This window comes from Lissotriton helveticus, chromosome 4_1 (assembly GCF_964261635.1).
Source record: "Lissotriton helveticus chromosome 4_1, aLisHel1.1, whole genome shotgun sequence".
Classification (NCBI taxonomy): domain Eukaryota; kingdom Metazoa; phylum Chordata; class Amphibia; order Caudata; family Salamandridae; genus Lissotriton; species Lissotriton helveticus.
Window position 1 is genome coordinate 398,131,614 of NC_136063.1, and position 21,383 is coordinate 398,152,996.

The 21,383-nt window shown below is 45.2% G+C and overlaps 1 protein-coding gene across 1 annotated transcript in view; it reads right to left on the bottom strand.

Annotated features, from left to right (window-relative positions):
- Positions 1–11,253, bottom strand: part of FZD6 (frizzled class receptor 6) — a 243,356-nt gene extending 232,103 nt beyond the window's left edge. The window contains exon 1 of the mRNA XM_078686904.1: positions 11,125–11,253. The gene's annotated coding sequence lies outside the window, so the exon portion shown is untranslated. The remainder of the gene's footprint in view (positions 1–11,124) is intronic.
- Positions 11,254–21,383: the final 10,130 nt, after the last annotated feature.

Genomic DNA, 21,383 nt, shown 5'->3' on the forward strand with positions numbered 1-21,383 from the left:
GGAACCTGGTCACGCCAAGGTGAGTGGGAAGGGGTGAGGCCCCAAAGTTGTGGGTATTTTCTTGGGGGTCTGAACGAATCTTCAGGGGCAAAGAGTTCCACAGAGTCGCCACTTGCACTGAGAAACGCCTGCCCCCAGAGCGAGCTCTCCTTACTCTCGTTGACTGCAGAAGATGTTTTTGGTCAGAACGCAAAGGACGTGTGGGCTTATAAGGACGGGCCAAGTTAAAAAGGATGGGGGGGGGCCCTTACCGTGCAGGATTTTGTGAGCCGTGCATAGCGCTTTAAATTTCACCCGCTCCTTCACGGGGAACCAGTGAAGCGTTTTGAGGGCCGGGGCGGCAGACTGCCTTCTGGGAACATCCATTAAGACTCTCGCGGCTGCATTTTGCACCTGTTGGAGGGTTTTGAAAGTCGCTTCGGGAGCACCAAGAAACAGCGCGTTCCCATAGTCGAGCCTCGATAGGATTAAACCACGCATCAAAAGCTTCCTTGCTGAATCAGGGAGCAGTGGTAACACCTTACGGGCTGACCGCAGCAGACCAAAGCAGACCCCCGCGGTCTTCCTGGCGTGGGTCCTAAAGGACAGATCTTCCTCCAGCCACACTCCCAAGATCTTGATCTCCTTCTTGGGAGACGGAGGGTCACCCAGAGACCGGGGCCAACAACTAGCAATAATAGAGGGGCTGGAATTACCCAAGAGCATCAGCTCGGTTTTTCCTCCATTAAGCTTTAAGGCAGAGTGAGACATCCAGCGATAGATTAGCAAGGCAGTCGTGTAAGACTTCAGGTTGTTCCGCCAACTGAGTGAGGCCCACCACCAGCTGAGTATCATCAGCATAGCTGATGATCTTCACCCCTGAAGGGGCGACCACTCTTTCAAGTGGAGTCATGTATATATTAAATAAGGTAGGGCTCAACGAAGAGCCCTGCGGGACTCCACATTGCAGAGGAAATAGGGTCGACTGCTCTACCCCTTCCCAGACTTGGTAAAAACGGTTGGAGAGAAAGGATTCCAACCATTTCAGGGCCGTCCCTGAGACACCTACCTCAGACAGACGTTGGAGGAGCACCTGATGACTTACGGTGTCAAAGGCAGCACTCAAGTCCAGGAGGATCACTGCCACTGACCCTCCTGTATCAAGAGTGCTCCTTGCTTCCTCCACTACTGCCAGTAGGGCTGTGTCCGTTCCCTGGCCGGGGCGGAAACCAGTCTGGGAGTCTCCCAACAGGTGGTTGGACTCTAGATGATAAGAAAGCTGACGGTTGACCAACTTCTCTGCAATTTTTGAGAACCCAGGCAGAAGTGAAATGGGCCTGAAGTTGGTCAAGTTGGAAGAATCCAATCCTGTTTTTTCAATAAGGCTTTTACCACTGCCTTTTTCCATCTCTGGGGCACTATACCATGAGCAAGTGAAAGATTAATAAGGTCAGCCAGCGGAGTCGACAGAGTGTTTGCCACAAGCTTGAGGTATTTCATGGGCACTGGGTCACTCGGAGAACCACTCTTCATCTCTGTCAGTACTTTTATAACCTCCTCTACCGAGAAAGGGCCGAAGGAGGCTAGCTCAACCAGGCATCTTGCTGGACTAACAGCCAACTCAGGGATTTGAGGGGCAGCGGGCAGGGAGGACAAAATCTTCTCTATTTTTGAATGGAAGAAGTAAGCCAGTTCCTCGCATTTTTCTTTAGGATTATCATACACAACTGGCGGAACCGGGACCTTCAGAAGTTCCTTAAAAATTTTAAAAGATTCTCCTGGCGAATTACTTGCCCTCTCAATCCTGTCACTAAAGAAGTCCCTTTTAGCATCCTTCAATGCACTTTTATACTTCCTCATCTCTCTTTTATAATTAGCCCGACTTTCTTCCGTCCGCTCTCTCCTCCATGCACGTTCAAGCCTTTTACATGAGGTTCTAAAGCTCCTGAGTTCGGGGGTATACCAGGGAGCAGATCCAATTCTTCTTTCCCTGACAAGCCTCCTTTTTTTAGGAATCAGTGAGTCCAGAGCGTTAGTCAGCCATTCACCCATATGTTGATCAGCGATAGTGGGGTCAGCGACAGGGTGAGGACAAGTTCTAGCCAACTCTGCCGCCCAACTGTCCACCTGCAGCTTCGACCAAAGTCGTTCTACAGTGTGTTGCCTGGGTACGGGGTCTCTCCGGTTCCCCAGCTGCCATCTGAAAGGAATAAGATAGTGGTCCGTCCAGGGGAGAGCCAGCATCTGGAGAGCTTGCAGATTCGCAGAGTTGGCAAAGACCACGTCAAGCTGATGACCTCTATTATGGGTGACTCCGACATTAGCAAGATGTAAGTCCAGTGCACCAAGCGAACTTTGAAGATCTCTTGCTACTACATCATTGGGGTCATCAAAATGAAGGTTAAAGTCCCCAAGAATAACAAAGTTGGAAGAGGCGGCAGCCAATGGAATCACAGCCTCTATGAGGGAATCTACAAAATTCCCTAGCGTTGCGGGAGGCCGATACACAAGGAGGCCAGAAATGGAGGCAATAGAAGATATGCAAAGGGAGAATTGACAGCCTTCAGAATTGTTGATGCGGCAATCAACCGCTTTGCATACGAATTTGTCTCTATACACAATGGCCACTCCACCCCCTCTCCCATCCGGCCTATCCAGATGAAATATGAGGTATCCCGAAGGGAGAGCCTTGACAATGTCAGGACCGGAACACGTGGTCAACCACGTTTCCGTCAAAAACAAAACATCCAGACTATAGTCCAAAAGAAGGGAGTTAATTTCCGTAGCATGGCAGGGCAGTGACCTGCAATTAAGCAGAGCCATAGCGAATGAATTCTGGTTCATGCAGATATTATAAGGGCAACACGCAAGACATTGTTTGAATGCAATACCTTCAGCCCAGTAATAGCAGCAACTGGGATGTTTAGGCGGGCGTAACGAGCGCAAAGACTCACCCGAATACCTAAAAGAAGAAGGGGCCGGAGGCCCAGATGAGTTGAGCAGAGTGACGTGCCCTAAGCCCGTCTGGGACCGGACGGGCCCAGACGGGCTTGACTCTGGCGAAACTCCGGCGATATACCGGCATGCCCGCTGCGCGTGGACATGGCTGTATTTATGCCCTGGTCGCCTCCTAGAGAGAGGACTAGCGCGTGCACCCTCTCCCCCAAACAGAAATGGCCGCCAACGAGACGTGGGCGCTGGACCCGCAAAAAGCGGTGGTAAAACCAATTAGAGTGCGTATGAGAGGACAGAAATGCAGGAATGCGTGGCCGGCGTAATTAAAAGCAGGGAAAACAATTTTAAATTAAAATTTACGCAAATACCAAAAACGGATTTTTTAAAAGCTCAAAGAGCAGCAATCAGGTCGCGCTGTGAGTAAAGCGCTGCATGTAATGCGCTGGCTGTCAAGAGCGAACTGACCTGGTTTGCCTGTATTTATGCCCTGGTCGCCTCCTAGAGAGAGGACTAGCGCGTGCACCCTCTCCCCCAAACAGAAATGGCCGCCAACGAGACGTGGGCGCTGGACCCGCAAAAAGCGGTGGTAAAACCAATTAGAGTGCGTATGAGAGGACAGAAATGCAGGAATGCGTGGCCGGCGTAATTAAAAGCAGGGAAAACAATTGTAAATTAAAATTTACGCAAATACCAAAAACGGATTTTTTAAAAGCTCAAAGAGCAGCAATCAGGTCGCGCTGTGAGTAAAGCGCTGCATGTAATGCGCTGGCTGTCAAGTTATACAGCAGCCACTTGTCAGTACTGGGCATGCCGATATCATGTACACTATAAAATGCTTTGAATGTAGCCTTCGGCCTCATTCTAAAATAGATGCTTCGGAGGGATGCAATATGAACTCTAAGAATGAATGAACGGTCTTCTCTTTTCCTTCCAGATTGACTTTTTCGTGAGGACGGGGCACAGGATTTTCTTGGGTTCCCTACCTTTGAGCTCCTCGGTGCTAGCCTCCACACAGTGGACGGGCTCGGCTGGCAGACAGCAATGGCATGCAGCAGGAAGGCTAGGCAAGTCGAATGTGCAGGATCGGTGCCGTGGTGATGGCAACACTGGAGCTGGGACGCGGGTTCAGAGCCTCGTAGGGTTAGGTATTGTTTGTCCGCCATTACCTCCTCCCTCACTCTCGGCACCGGGTTCGTATTTGCCATTTATCCACTCTTATCTAGCTGAAGACACCTTGTCTGTGTTTTCGGTTGCAGTCACCATTCCGACGCCCGTTACTGTTTTGGGGCCCCGTGTCTGATAGACAGTTATGTGAACTCTTTGATTGGCCTGGGTTTCTATTATACTTGAACAAAATTACAGTTTATTAAATTAAACACAGAAGGTTTTGTATAGCACACATTCTGAAGTAATGTATTTCAAAGTTATCATATGCAAGAATGAAGAAAAAGCTAAGATCACACAATTTGCTTAAATGGAGACGCAGAGATTAATCCCAGACTTGTTGTTTCGCATCTACGCCCACCTTACCACCAACCCCTCAAACCCCCCTTCCGGACCACCACCCTGCTGGAACTTGACCCGCTGCCGGAGGCAGTCGCATCACAGACCAAACATTGTGCCCCTGGGGAAATGTTTTTGAGAACCCATGGGTTAGTGTGTCGATACTCTCTAACAGCATGGAGCAGCATCACACCCCTGTGCTTTCCTATTCATCAGGCTCGGTTTGTGGCTTAGAATTGTTCCTGTTGGTACTACTGCCACCTGTACACAGTACAGGTAGTGAGGTGCCGAAATGACGTTTTATTGGTTACTTGATTACATTTCAATCTTAAAATGTGTTTTGAATGGTGGAATCTATTAGTGTGACTGCCACATTGTGCTGTTATACAATGTGGCAGTTCTGTTACAGTAAGCACGAACAGTAAAAGGTTGTGGTTTTATGACAATGATGAATTTTCTATTGTCAGTCTTACTAAGAAAAAGTATCCACTGCCTGTATGAACATTGTGATATACGAGACATTTCTAGTGAGTAAATTAAAACCTGGGATATGACGTTATAGGTGAATATATAGTATATGCCAAGATACACACAGTATTATTGAAAGTTCAAAGGACACTGCTGTACATAAAGACTGCACACAGTGCTCCATTGTAAGGTGAAGTATATTTTGAAGCGTTACAAAAACAGCAAGAGCAGCATAATCCAGCTCTGAAAAGTGAAGGGAGGGTGGAAATACTCACAATCTAGAGACAGGCCCATGTTGCGTCTCAAAACAGGAAACTACTTACCTACATGTGATACAGTCCCTAAAACCTAACTGCCCAATGTCTCCATAATTGCTAATCCCAAAACAATTTTTTGTTAAAAACATATAATGGGATTTATTTAACAAGAAAAAATAAAAACAAGTAATTTGGTTATAGGAGGACGAACTATGAAATGCTTGTACAAAATGCCTCGTTCTGGCCCAGTATTTGCCATCATGGAACTGGTGAACTGTTATTGAGTGTAGCTCAAAATCTGACATACTGTCCCTTCTTACCAACCGCCACCAATTCCGTTTCTGAAAGACACATAGCTAAGCGAAGAGCAGGCAACAATTATGTTATTCATAGCAGGAATAACATCAGAAATTATGCTCATCTGAGTCAACTATATCTATTGAAATTGGGATTAAAACAAAGTTTATACGTGAAATTATGTGAATAAACTAAAGCATAGCTCCACTTCGCAGAACTCATTGAATCTAAGTGATATCTTTATTTTGCTAATCTGTTTGGTTGCCAGCCAATGGGCTGCTGGTTATCTCCTGAAAGAATTTGTGGAATTGAAGTAAGCGTTATCAACATAAAAACAGAGTGCCTTATCTTGGATTGCACTTAGAAGTGAACTATAGCTCAGATACATGTTTAATCCATGCAGTTGTCTGGATTGCCTTACATATTCCAAACTGCAAATATCGTTTGTGATTTTGCCCCTTTTAGATATTAAATCACAAACGTTTTCCTACAAATGCTTTTTTTGCTTGTTAAATAGAGTTAACATGTGATACATGCATTGTGCAAGTCAGCTTTACTGAACACACTGTGCTAATTTAATTTCTGAGAACAGTTTACCACAAGGCATTGTTATTTAGTATCAAAATTGAAACGGGACATATTCATCCAGGGGCTGAACAGTGCAATGTGCAATATTGAATTAGCTTCCACCTCTCCAGTATCGTGGAGAGTTCCCACTGCAAAGCCCAAACCTAAGCAGAACAAGCATTTACAATGCAACGGTCTCGGCATTGCAAAAGTTAGAGCTATTAGCATTGTAAATGAACGCGTGTTTAAGGTCTTGATATTGTAAATGACAAGGTATTTTATTTATGTTTTAAAAACCAAAACATAAATAAAAGTAATTGTCATTTACAATGGCAATAGCTCAAAGTCGCGCAACGTGTATGGCAAACTACAGTAGCCTCCTGACGAGTGCCCTTTCACTTAATTTTTTACAAATGGAAGCCCTGGCACTTTTATTTTTACAAATTAAGCACAGGTGGTGTCCGTGTCTGCATGGGAGTGGTGGTGTCCGTGTGTGCATGGCAGTGGTGGTGTCCGTGTGTGCATGGCAGTGGTGGTGTCCGTGTGTGCATGGCAGTGGTGGTGTCCGTGTGTGCATGGCAGTGGTGGTGTCCGTGTGTGCATGGGAGTGGTGGTGTCCGTGTGTGCATGGGAGTGGTGGTGTCCGTGTGTGCATGGGAGTGGTGGTGTCAGTGTGTGCATGGGAGTGGTGGTGTCAGTGTGTGCATGGGAGTGGTGGTGTCCGTGTGTGCATGGGAGTGGTGGTGTCCGTGTGTGCATGGGAGTGGTGGTGTCCGTGTGTGCATGGGAGTGGTGGTGTCAGTGTGTGCATGGGAGTGGTGGTGTCCGTGTGTGCATGGGAGTGGTGGTGTCCGTGTGTGCATGGGAGTGGTGGTGTCCGTGTGTGCATGGGAGTGGTGGTGTCCGTGTGTGCATGGGAGTGGTGGTGTCTGTGTGTGCAGTGGTGGTATCCGTGTGTGTATGCCAGTGGTGGTATCCGTATGTTAAACATCATTTAACACTTTACTAATTTCCCCTATACTTTCCCATAGGGAGACAGATGTTCACTCGTGTTAGTTACTAGCAGTAACTTTACACTTTTAAATTTGTTCTTAGATGTCTCCAACCCCTGGCCGGAGAGGGTGGGGAGATACAAGTCTATACTTAGGTGTAAATCTATAGTCAGAAACAGTAAATAGCAAAAAAGTGTAGAGTTCCACCTAGGAACAATATATGTTAAAACTTTGAGTGAAAAATAGGACAAAACAGACTTTAACCATTCATTTTCAAATAAACACGCAGCACCTACCTTGACATCGTATTTCTTCCTTCCCTGCATTACCTTACTTGACAGGTAAAATAACATAATCTGGCTATATCAAAACGTAAGAATTACATAAGCAAAATTCTCAGGCACTATGTCGCGGATCGAGGTAGACATGTTTCAGGCTGAATGCGTTTCTCCTAAGTAGATAGCCAAAGTGAAGCTACAGCGCTTATCACTGCTCCGAGCCATCACTCAGCATAATAGGAGGGAGGGTAAAGCTGACCGAAATAGAAGTAGGACGACGGCAAACCTCGGCTTATTGTTTTCGTTTATTATCGGAACTTTAGTTGTCTTTTTTTTAATACACCATGTTTCCGAACGTAAAAGAAACATTTTAAAATGGAAGTGGTAAGATGTAAAATATGTGTTATATTTTACAAGTCTGTAGTTCGTGCTCATTAATAATTTTACAAATATTTTACATTCAATAGATTGTGGGATTTGAGCACTTAATGCAAAGATTATTTTAAAAAGGTAAATCTACTACTTTGCATTTTTTTCAAATATTACATCATGTAGACTGCGAATGAGGTTTTCCAAGATGGTGGTTCGTTTAACCAATGCACAATGATAAACCGCAAGGGGAAATATTGCCTGCCTGTTTATCAGCGCCGCTCGCCTCTCTGCAGACTCCCCCTGCATTCCAGAGAGGCGTGCGACGCGATCCGGTCAGCCCTGGAATGCTGTGGAGACAAGACCTGGCCGCGCGCACAACGTTATCCTATGGTAAAACGCTGCGCGCGGCCAGGTCTTGTCTCACTTTGGCGTCTCAGACTGCTGAGACGCCGACAATAGTTCTCTGGCGAGAACGCGCTTTCAGCGCGTTATAGCCGAGACCTAAAAAGGGAAACACTGCTGAAAGTATTGCAGAAATTTCAACCCAAGTATACTGTGGTTTTGAAGGCTTTACAGTTTACTTAGGAAGAACTTTCTCTTACTCATTTCAAACGTTTCTAAAGGATTCCAGATGCCTCCCTAGTGTGTCCATCTTCAGATACTGTGTATCCCCGGATAGGAGGAACGCCTTCAACTTCATTCACAGAACAGCAAAAGATCAAAGCTTTTCGACATTTGTAATTCCCCACCAGCATTTCCAGATCAGAGTTCTTTGCTTCTGTGTTGCCATCAGCACCTTAAGCATTTACAAAGCTTCTGTGTCTCCTGGTTGGATTGGTCCACAATCGGGGTTGGTTTTTCCTGTGTATAGTCAAGTGGTTCCTGAATCCGCCAGCTAAGAATCAAATGGAACAAGGAACGTTCCATGTCTGAGCATCTCACACATCCATGCACAGGCTCCTAATACACTGGAAGAAGTGTCCAGGTCCATCTACTTACTATCAGAAGAGGTGTTCTAAGGGTTTTGATTTAGTATGACTAAGGCTTTTGTCTTCCTGATGTGTACTCAGGTTGTCATATTAAGGAGCCTCTAGTGTAAGTTCCTTCATTTGCAAGAGTAATTCGCAAGAAACAGGCTACAACTACAATGACGCAAGGCGCCATCTGTATTTGTTATCCCTTGAGCATTTATTAATTTGCAACCACTGACAGTTCATTTGCAGAAATTGTGGGCTCTGAGTTGACAAAACTAACAAGATACCACCGGTCGGCGTGGATCTCAAGGAAGCTTTCCAGTAGCGACTAGTTTGGACAACATTTTAAAAGGGATGTCCGTTCCCACTTTTGGTCCCAGAATGTTCTCATCATGGATGCAGAGTCCAGACATAGAGGTAGGAGTGGACTACAAAGAAGTGAAGGGAGCTAGTTACCAATATTAAGAAAAAGGTTTTCTAGCTATAGGGTGTAAGTTACTTGCGCACCATAAAGCAATGTCCCCGAGTGATAAGTGAGATGGACAGTCACTTCTAAGAATGAAGAACAACCTTTGGAGGATGAGCAGAAGGCCCTTGTGTGTCAAGAGGTGTCAGGGAAAGTAGCAGTAACACTGCAGCAGTGTAGCCACCCTGCAGCATTGAAGGAAATTTTAGAATAGAGTATTTGCTGAAAATGACAGGCCCCTGTATTACATCTACTTTGAGGGATGCATTCTATCAGGAAGGTTTGTCAGTCACCTGATCCCATTGGGCAGTTATCTATGCAATCAGCTATTTCTCATGGAGTAGTAGGAGGAGGAGTTCTGGTTTAAAGATGATTTGGCAGACTACCTATTGCGATCCTCAAGTGATGTTTCTGGTATCATCTTGGGGTTTGCCTTTGATTCTCGAGTGTTAACATAATCATTCTTTGCCACATTAGAAACAATTGGTATCAAGTTTGTGAGTGCTGCAGTTCTATTTGTCTACTCAAAAGTTTTGGAGAATGGTCTGTCCTACTATTTAGGAATCCATTTTTAGCCTAAAACTGACTCTAGTTCTACTGCTTGATGCAGCCATCAGACCAGAGGTGTCTTCTTTACATGCTTCTCTGAGTAGATCTATTAAATCAACTTGATTAGCTAATGCTGTGGCTAAATGCACAGTGGCAATTAAAGGTAAACCTAGTCAGAAAAAGACAGAATCGGGAGCAAAGTGGGTCAGGCTCTCTGAACGGAGATATAAGAGGTGACTTGGATGGCTGCTCAGTTTTTGCACCACTATCACCCACAACTTGAAAAGGAATAATCTACCACCTACTGTAAGTAATGGTTCTCGAATTATGGTATGAAAAAAATGAAGTACATTATTTTGTTATCTAGTGTGTTTTGTATTTGCCAGTTAAATCTGGCATTGCTTTTGTAGGCCTGATGAATAATGAATGGGACTATCACGAGAGACGTTAAAATAATAACTTATTTAGATACAATCCTAGTCCTACATACACCACCTTTCCACAATTCTTACAAAGCAGCATCTCTCCCGTAGTTTTGATCTCCTCAGCACTTTGTGTTGCGTGGGTATGATTCCACGGAATGCTGTGAAACCTGTCCACTTATGCTATTGCAGAGAGAGGAAAATAACACCTATACCTGAAGCAGCAGGCAGGGTAACTGAGTGTGGATGCACCGCATGATTAAGTACTAAGATAAGAAATTGTGGCAATCTGAGTAAAACTTAGATAACTCCCCATTAATGGTCATGGAACAAACCACGTTGTTCCCTGCATATACAACTTGCACCACTTACTGAGCCATGGTCCACAAGGGGTAGACTCAAACATACTCCAAGCCCTTAGCTTGGCTCCCCATTAATTTGTTAGCTAGCCCAATTCAAGTACTTGACATCAGAGTCAACTACCACTTCAAGATTACACTCGCCAAAAAAGTTACCAATCTAATTGTTCTGTATCGACATTCAGCAATTTACCGTTCCTTATCAACTAATCTTTCAATGAACATAAAGTTCAAAAGGTAACTGAAAATCTGGTCATCCCTTTACAATTCCTAAGAGACAATTCATGCTTTGATTAGTAAGTTATATTTATGACAGCGAGTATGAAAGGCCCAGTTAGTAAGTTACCAGGTACAACTTTTAAAGAACATCGAAGAGGCCCCGCGCATTTTAACGATCTCCGCTTCTTTCAATGTTGTCAGTCTGTGTATACGTGTTCGAGATTCACACAGCTGACCTCGCTTTTAATTTCGAGCACCGCAGGCTAGCAATAGAGGGCCAGCCCTCGCTGCTTCTCCTTAATGCAGCAGCACCCACTATGCTTGTGTTCACTGAGCGTGAACCTTCACACACAGAGAAGTCAGTAACACAATTAAACTTCACACTCCAGCGACAGCGGCTGCTGCGGATACGCTAACGCCCCCCTCACCCCCCACCATGCAGCGAGGCGGCTGAAGGTGGCCCTTACCTCCCGGCTCCGGGCAGACGAGCTCCCACAGGTGACTGCCCTCCCTCCGCTTCCGACTCTCCCATACGTGAAAACGAGGCGAAGTTAGGAAAAAGTTGGATTCAGAGTGAAAGGCAGGCTGTGGGGCGGTACTAGGACAGTCTCTATAGATTTACAGCCTAGTAATGCCTGCGATTGGTTAGAAAAGGAACCGCCCTGAAAGAGAAAGCCCGCCCATTCCCAAAGTGTGAACTGCCTGTTGCTGCTGCTCAGGTGCACCGGAAGAAGCCCTCCGCGCGCGACAATAGATGCGGCCCAACCGCCGGTGTGCCGGCCCTGCAGGACAGCCTCGAGCGCGCATCTACTGCACAGTATTTAAAACATAGCCCCGTGCGTCCTTAGCAACAGCGCATTTTCACGTGCGTCCTTAGCAACAGCGCATTGTCACGTGACAAGGAACCTACGTTATTATAGCAATTGTGCCGACCATGAGGCTTTTAGAGTAAGGGCATGTGTGATTAATTCCTGACGAAGCTTCTGCTGTGTTTATACTGTAACTCGTTTGTCCCTCTCCTCATCCCGTGCCTTCCCTTCCCTCTGTCATCAGCTGAGCGTTCTGAAATGTTGACAGACGCCAGCTGATGACCTCCTTGGCAAGATGCTTGTCCCTGCTCTCCCCTCCTGACCTACAGCTGTGTTGGTTATTCTGCTTAATAAAAATAGTGTACTTCAATTGGTTATTCTGCTTAATAAAAAGCATTTACTTCAATCGCTCATTGTACATTCTTAACAAATTGGCGACGAGGACCAACACAGCGGAACCTCCGTGCAGTAATTGGTGACATTTCGGAAAAACATGAACATTGATGAAAATTTAATTAGAGCAACCAAAATCACCAAGGATAAATATTACTAAAAAATAATGCCCGTGAATGAGTGGATAATCTATAATAAGGATTGAGGGAAAAACTGTTTTCAGCGTGCAAAGCATCTTCGAAAATTTTGACTGAGTCACAGCTGCTAATTTGACGTGTTGCATGTGTGAAGAGAGAGGCATTCTGGACTTAGAAGAAGAAGAAGGAAAGTTGCACGTTGCTCGAGGGCTTAAGGAACTCCTGTTTTGAGATTCTATGGTGTCATAGCGCAGCGCTGACTGAAAAACTCCTAACTGCCATCTGACAACCGTCAGCTGGCACCTGTCAAACGCGCATTCACCAACAAAGTAAACTGTCAAACGGTGAATGATGGAGTGCGTAAGGTACGCAAGGCGGCCATCTTGATTTGAGGGCGATAGGAGGGGGAATCAAAAATTAGCTAGCATTCGCGCCAAGAATTTTCAATTCTATTAAGGACACGGAGGCGAGGATTATGCTTCTCTTTCTTATATTTGCCACTCACAGCAGCCAATGAAAACGTTTTGTATGCAAATAAAAACTACATTTCCCATGATGCTTGTACATACATCACATCCTGTATAGCCCCATAAGAGCTGCTGTATCCTGTGTCTCCTCCTCTTTCTTTGCTCGAACATATACAGTCCACACATTAATAAATTCAGTCCATTTCACAGAATATGAGTCTCAATAAACATCCTTCAACATGGAGAACCAACATTAATAAATCCAGTCCTTTTCACGGAATATGAGCCTCAATAAACATCATTCAACATGGAGAACCATCGTCAACTGGAAAGATCACGTCTTCTAAGCCAGAAGAACACCTGTTCCTTCTTCTTTACTCGAAGCTGAAAGGAATGAGACAGGAAAAAACCCGTAACTTCTGCTGATACAGAATATCAAGTACATGCGGGTGGGCAATTATTACCAATACTGTAATAAACCGGGTGGGATAATCCTCGCCTCCGTGTCCTTAATAGAATTGAAAATTCTTGGCGCGAATGCTAGCTAATTTTTGATTCTATTACAGGACCGGAGGCTTCGGATTATGCTAGTTTAACGCTTATCAACACAATTACAGTCTTAAATCTCCCACCGGTACATACTATACTGCTTAAATAGAATCTGAGAAACCCCATCAGAAGAATTAAAACTTGCACAACAATGTGAAGTAGCAAACAAGAATGATAAGTATTGTACTTGAGCAAACTGCGTCTCACAATAGGTTCTAACACCCTTTTTTGGGCACAAGGCCCTCAACCATCGGCTGTAAAAGCCTCATACTCACATGTAACATGACAATAATCATCAACAATCGTATGAGCATATACGCGAAAACCTCAGATATTAAATCCGAGAATCATCGTTGTAAGCCGTGAGGCATGTGAAGAAACACCCATAAAGTGCATATCTCGCCTTCGTGTGAACAGGCCCTGACCACATGCAGTTCGGACCTTGCTGACAGAGTAACTTCCTAGATTACATACTGTACCTGTAAAACGCGGGCTTGCTTCGCCATAGTAACACCCGAAGGTGAAATGACTCGTAACACAGCCTGACAATATTCAATGTCCAGTCGAAATACTACTATATGTCTAGTAATAAAAGGAAATCACGAGAATTAATCCGGTTTGAATATTTACGCCACCAAAAAGAATTCGAAAGAAAAAATTCGACTCAAGTTCAGTAACCTGCTCTGAACTTAGAAAGAGCCGCAGAAAACTGTCAAAAAGGACGCTATAAGGTGAACGTTACCGAAGTCCTCGTACATTATTGGTAAATAATTCCAAAGTAGAGAAATCAGCCCAATGGCCTACATAACAACAAAGCGACCCTCTAACGCCGAAACGTCTGTCGGGAATGGAAGGACCCAGAAACACGAAAAGAACGCCCTCTGCGCGTTCGAAAAAATCCAGGAAAGTAATGTAGATACCAGAAAGTAATGCAGATACCAGAAAACTGATCGTAAATAAAGCAAATTCGGTACCACCTAGGGAAACTGTACTTACCACATCGCCATGTGTCAAACCCAGACCCGTGCTTGCTAAACGGCAACGATGAAACTGCGGACCGTACCTCCCTGGAGAGCCATAAAGGCATCAGCCGTGATCTACATGAGTGCTACTTCATGAGAAAAGGGAAAATTGTAAGGTAAAGCAGGAACCGGGCCGGCCTCCGCCGACCCAAGGGGCATGGGGATCTCAAAATAGGAGTCCACCCTGCACTAAAGTTGCGACCAGTCGCCAGAAATACCAGGAAAACCGGGTGGAACAATCCTTTACTGTCATGTAGGCTAAGGAGGTATACCGCAACAACCCACATATGAAAGGTTCGGCAGAATGCCCTGAGTCCTGGAACCAGTCCACTAAGAAGATGACCTATATGCCCATATCCGCTGATCGTTCCCGTAGTCGAGATATTGCGCATGCTGAACAGTAAGCCTCCAGAGGCGTGCACGATAAAGAGCCCGAAGAACTGAAGGGTCGGAAAAAACTGTTCGAATGACGGTGCCCAACTCACCACTACCGTGGCACACCCACAAAGGGAAACTCGCGCACCGAGACCATCGGAAAGTCATCCTCGCATGGTAGAATGGGTCGTACGACCACTGAGTCGCGTAGGATTGAGATAAACCAGTAACCTAAACTAAGAGCCCCATTGCCTGAAGGTTTATGACCGGGCTATTCCAGCACATCAAGCCGATGTCCGGGAGTGGGAGGCCAAGGCCTGTTAAGATAGACCAATCATACATATATGTATCCAATTCACTTGAGAGGTAAAACAACACAGTATTCGGAGGGTACTAGGGAGCTGAGGGCTTGGATAACCTATACCTCGCATCCACCCTTAGAACCGCCACCGGAACAACTGCCAATGTAGGGAAGGAGATAACCAGACTCTCTCCTGAACGCTATATGCCAGAAGCTGCGGAAAAACGACGGAAAAAATAATAAGTAAATAGACAAAAAACAAACTCATGCTTAAAGAATTGTGGTAGCAGAACGAAATGGGCGTCAATCAAGCCCTGTCACCCTGAGTTAGGTAACGTCATACACGAGGCCCTGTTGATCACACAGGAACGGGAAGAACCTGGATGTCAACATAAGTAGTTCAGGAGGCTCTTGCGCTCCTATCGATAGTTGTCATCCTCCAATATATAAATATATATATATATATATGTATACCAACATCATCCCCAAGAGACATCCATTTACAATATATATGGTAGTGCAAAGCACAGCTCAACGGAGGAGTCAAGTGGGAGCCAACCCTGTGCACACTAAAACAGAGAACTGAATAATGTATCAGCTCCTCAGCAAAGCTGTAGTCATATACCAGCCCAAAGGGCGTCGGAGTCTTAGTAAAATACAAGGAGCGTGTGCGCACTCCGAGGGCCAGCCTATTGTTAAGCCTGGAGGCTACCAGGAAATCTGCTCAGGTAAAGCAGGAGGCACTGAGACCTCAAACAAAACAAACAGGGGACGCCTGCGACGTGCGTAGGCCAATGTGCCCAAAATCAAGCCCAAATTTGTGCCCAAGAGGGTTACGCACACCGGAGCATTATGACTCCATAACCGCACTCGACTACTAGGGAAAGCCTTTGGCGGAGAAAGCGCGTGACCGCGCAATAATTCAAACAACCCTATGGAAGTGACAGGAAACTTGTGCAATGTGGAAACAGAATCGTTGAAACCTAATCTAGGAGCAAAATTCGAGACACAAACCAGTTACCCATTCCATCATGGCGCAAGGCTATCGCCGCATTTCAGCTCCAGAGGGAGCATTTGGTTTAGTTTGCGGCCGAGGCCAGGCCGTCCATGAGGATCAATGTCGCCGGCATAAGCAGAGCGACCCCTCCACTCCCGCAGGAGCGATGTGTAAGCTGTTTCTTTGGGTGAAACCAAAATGTTACCAAGCGCACTAATGCACTCCAGTATAACCAATAAAAACAGACACCTGGAGAGTATGAAACTTAAATGTAGGCAGAACACGAATACATAAATTAAAAATATTAATCACCATTTGATAATCGGAAAAAAACATGGTCCAGAGAACCTGGGATCGAACCCTGCACCACAGGAGAAGAGGCAACAGCCCTGCCCCGAAGCCACTTAAAGTGTTTACAGTTTCTCTGAAATATTGGCGCCTAGCCAGTATCGAACCGGGGACCTTTGGGACGCCAGTCTTCCCACGTAACCGTTAAGCTAAGCTTAATGCACCAATATTCGCAAAGCTGATGAAGTCTGAAGACCCTGAAATGGGGAGCGAGGCTATCGAGGGCAGCGCGGCATGTGAATATCAGCGGGAGAATAAGTAAGCCTGTTAAGGCCCCCGCAAAGTTAAACATCTTAAATATCCGCCTCCTATCTGAAATAAAAGTGCAACGTAACACCGCCGTGCTCTCAGTCCCAGAAGGCGCCAATCAAGGCAACGCGCCTGCCAAAGAAATGAATTTAGACACCTCAGAGGCTTGAACTCCGTACCAATTTAGGTTCCCAAACCAAGTGGTTAACGTCGTGAGCCACACAATGTGATTGTTGCTTAAGCGAGCCATGACGCCGGCGGCATACCGCGGCCAGCAGGGACTGAAGCTGCACCCGAACGGGCCAACCGAGCACACCACGTGGAGACTCTGCTGCGGGAGAGGGCGCCACACCCGTACGCCGCTCCCCGCGAGAAAAACTCGACCATGCCCTCAGACCATCGAGGGGACGTGGAACTTGGCCGGAGAGGCCGCACCGGTAATCCAGCAAAGCTTTCACTCAGTACACCGCTCCCAGCGGGAACCGCTCTGTCCCCTTAAGCAGAAGACCAATCAATAGCGCCCGCGGGCGCTGACTCCAGAGAAGAACGGCCATTCTAGCCAAGGCAACAAATAAATAAATACTCTCAGTACAAAAGCCTCTACTTCCTCAAACATAGCGCGATATAAGCGCAAAGCATTTAACATAGCATTAAAAACACTGGTAATATCATGAAAGACAATCCAACAGTCAATTAAGACATAAGTCACAGCAAAATGTTCTGAGCACTTAACTGTCTGCGTGAGCAGCAAAGAAAGAGGAGGAGACACAGGATACAGCAGCTCTTATGGGGCTATACAGGATGTGATGTATGTACAAGCATCATGGGAAATGTCGTTTTTATTTGCATACAAAACGTTTTCATTGGCTGCTGTGAGTGGCAAATATAAGAAAGAGAAGCATAATCCGAAGCCTCCGGTCCTGTAATAGAATTTCCTGTGATCTGCTGTATTACACTAGCACCCTTTCCAGCAATCAGTGCCTGAGAAGGCCTATAAGACCTGCTGTCCCCATTGTCTTTCCACTTTCTTTGCCAGAATCTTAGTTAAAACAGAACCATAACATATGGAACAGATAATAAGCCAGTAAAAATCCCTGCTAAGGTTCACCATTGATTGTCTCCCAGCATTGTGGAGCACACCATCTGCTTGCCTCCAGCAGCAGAAATCCACATCTTCCGGAAATAACTGGAATACTTCAACCAAAACTACGCCCGGAATTCAGGCCATCAACCTTGTATGCTATCTGCACCTGTGAAGAAATAATCTTTAATATCACTCAAGCAACCCACTATAAAAGCAAGGGTGGGCAGTATCCCATGATTAACATTGAACATGAGCATGTTGATTACATCAACCAAACATGTATAAAATACAGTAAGATACATACGGTTGGGATAATCCTTACCTCCATATCCTTAATAGAATAACAAATTTATGTGACTGCCCCACGCATGGTGAAAATGGGTTTGGCTGCAAGTGATGCGTGCAAGAGAGGATGTGGCGAGGTTGGAACGTTCTTTCATATGTTGTGGGACTGTGCTCTCATTCGGGGGTACTGGTCTGCTGCTCACGCCAAGGTACGTGAGGTATGGGGAGTGAGCTTTGAGCTGGAGGCACGGCGGTGTCTCCTGAATGTTTGGGACCAAACTGACCTCTCGTCCCATGGGAAGGTTTGGGCCACGTTGGCATGCGGTATTGCAAAGCGTAATATCGCTCAATTGTGGGGGCCGAATCAGCCGCCTACTGTTGGGAAATGGATGGCAGGCTTTGATTGGTGCATGCTTAGAGAACGGGCGATGTATGTGGCCAGGGGGAGACCCAATAAATGGGGCAAGATCTGGGGGCCTTGGAATACATATAGGGGTGATATATGCTCTCCTCCCGCCGAACCGGATGATCCAGTAATGTCGGAGGACCCCTGAACCCATATGTTGTTAATTCTGCTGTATTTCTTTTGATCTGGAGGACGTATGTATATGTTTAGCGTGTGAGATGTAACCCAGTGGATTTAATGTATGTGTTCTATGATTTTTTATGTGCATTAATAAAAAGAATTAAAAAAAAATAGAATAACAAATTGTTTTACACAATAGCTATAAAAAAAAAAAATCGATGTCAGGACCAGAGACTTCAGATTATGCTTGTTCAAAGCTGACCCACAACAACAGAAGCAACATCAACAATCAGCTTATGATAGAAAACGTTAAAAGTAGAGTCTGAAGACCAATCGGCAGCCCCCATAATGTCCTCAAGTGGGACCTCAATGAATAAGACTTGGAGGCCATTGGTCCTCTCACTGAATGCACGCCAAATAAGGAGGTGTCCACACCTGCCTCTGACAACAATAACTTAACCCATTGGGCCAAGGTGGCTGATCTCACAGGTCCAAAAGGTTTCTATACACCAATAAGTACCTGTCTGCCAGTGGATTTGCGTAACTCCCTGATGCAATAATTCATAAACATTTAAGCAGCACACTACACAAAACTTATGATTGTCCGGGATAGCTGGGTAACTCACGCACAGTGAATGTGTCTTAGTGTGATTAAAGATCTTAAAAATCATCCCCGAAGGGGAAAAAATTCTACCTGTTAAATACAGGGCATGAACATCGAGATTCTTCTGCATGGAATGAGGCACAAAGGTACTGTAAGTTTTGCTGATAATTGCTTCCTGGAGAGATCTTCATTAGTTGGCCAGGACCTCAAGAATCTGAGGACCACATCCACCTATCACAATATTGAATATTTAATTTTTGGAGGCTGAATCAAATGGATGCCCCATAACAACTTACAAACCGTTCCCCCACCGATTTACCATCTAAAGGGTGATGACTCGCAAAAATAGCGGAAGGAAAATTATTGACAGACCGATAACCCGATTTTTGATCTGCTAACTGAGAAAGGAAATCAATGATCAGATGCAATTCTGCGTCCATGGGATCCACACCCTGGTCGTCATACCAACAAACCCATCATTTTCACGCCGAACCATATGGCTTGTGTGTGCTGGGAGCCCAAGACTGTTTGAGATAGAAACAAGCTTGCTTCAAAAGACTCGGTATTTGCCATTGTCTCCCAAAACTTTCCAAGGCATCAGAACCAGCCAGCCTGACAGAATTAGAGGATGAGGATATCCTAAGGGGTCGGTGAGAAGGTCCTGGAAGGTTGGAATCCGAATCAGACTCTGACATGACATTTCCAGCAACAAAAGGAACCAAGGGCTGAGCACTCCAAAAAGGGGTCACTAGAAACAGCTAATCTGAGAAAGACTATTAGGATCATGATGACTGGGGGGGGGGAATAATGGATACTCCCCTGCCAGTTCTGGAGGTAGGCATCCAAGTTCACCACTAAGTGATCTGGCCTTCAGCTGAAAAGGAGCAGGTGCTGGGTGTTCAGGCGGGAGGCAAAAAGATCCTTCACACAGGGGCCCCATTGGTGATTGAGACATTGGAAAATTTCTGGGCTGTAACATCCAGTTGCTTGAGTCTCTCAGGAAGTGAGAATTCTAATCTGCCACCACATTTGAATTCCCCGGGATGTACTCTGCTATCATCGAAATCTTGTGTTGGAGACAAAATTGCCAAGAATCTTTGACACTCTCCCCTAGGATCTAGGACCAGGTACCCCCACAATTTGTTGATGTATCTCAACGCCAAGATGTTGTCCATCTGCAGAATAATACACCATTGAGTCTTGTGAGGAGATAATGTCATGATTTAAAACAACCCCTCTTATAATTCTTGGCAGTTGATATGCAGTTGCAACTCCTCCAGAGGCAAACTGTCGCCAGTAGAAAAAGGGCTATATCTCTTCCCCAGACCCATCTACTGGTGTCTGATTCCATAATGACACCCAAAACGGTGCAAAAAACGGCTCTGCTGTTCCAAACATCCATATGGTCCAGCTGATCCAGCGAATGGCCAGGATAAACATTTCACAATCCACGTATCATCCATAATGGGCCCATATACACGTTCAGATTTTCCTGACTGTTTCACTGGGTCAAGTTTATTTCACTTTGATCTGAATTAGTCAATACCTAACTAATTTTCACAGATCAACACTCTTCCTTTGGTCAATGGACCATTAGTCGAGTAGTTGATGGTGATATTAACAAAATCATGAATCTATCTTATAATATTTCAATAAAAATAGTCACAGACTCCAAGTAAGATTCAATAAATTTTATCTAACAACTCATTCAAAATGAATGCTCGTTTGTACAGATTCACAGTGCAAACTCCATCAACTTTCATGGGAGAGAAAATTAATTTATCAAATAACATTTAGATACACAAATTCATTCAACAATCCCAACACATTAGAAGTGATAGATGAAGAGACAAAAGACACAATAACTCACCCTTCTCAAGGAATATGCAAACATTTAAGAAAGAAAGATAATTACCTAGGTGAAATGGGAAACCCACCCCTGGCCAAAATGATTGGTGGAGGTCACCTGATTTAAGAGTCAGGAGACAAAGTCTATATGACAGATGCAGGATAGGATTATACTTACTACACTTCTCTAGAACCCGACACACCGGAGCGTGTCCCTCTCTTACACTCTCTCGCTCCTTGATATTATCTCATCAGCCTGTCTTAAGTATTGAACCTTCTCAGTCTGTTCTTCCCAGCAGCAGTTCTCGCCCACTCCCTCACTCAGCATCAACGTCTCTTTGTAGCAGGTCTCTCTATCTTAATCTTAAATCACTCAAGTTATACTCGTTCATTTTTCATGTCCCGCCCTCAAAGGTTGCACAAATCTGTGAATCATGAACTGTGATTGGGCCGGGCAGGGGGAGTTGTCATCACCTCATGCGGTCATCCCAAAATTCTTAACTAATTCTTTGTTAAGTAAACCCTTCCCACTTAACTTGTTCAATTTTTCTGAACACTTCCCTTCAAATGCATTCACGAAGCAGATAGATCAATTTTTATATAATTTCTTCAGTTGAGGAACTTTCCCAAACATCCGTCCTTGGTTCTTGGCAGCTGGTCAATGTCCCGGTCAGCAGGTCATTCCCAGATTTTAGTGCGTAGAGTCAATTTGCGTTACGTTTCACCCGCCAT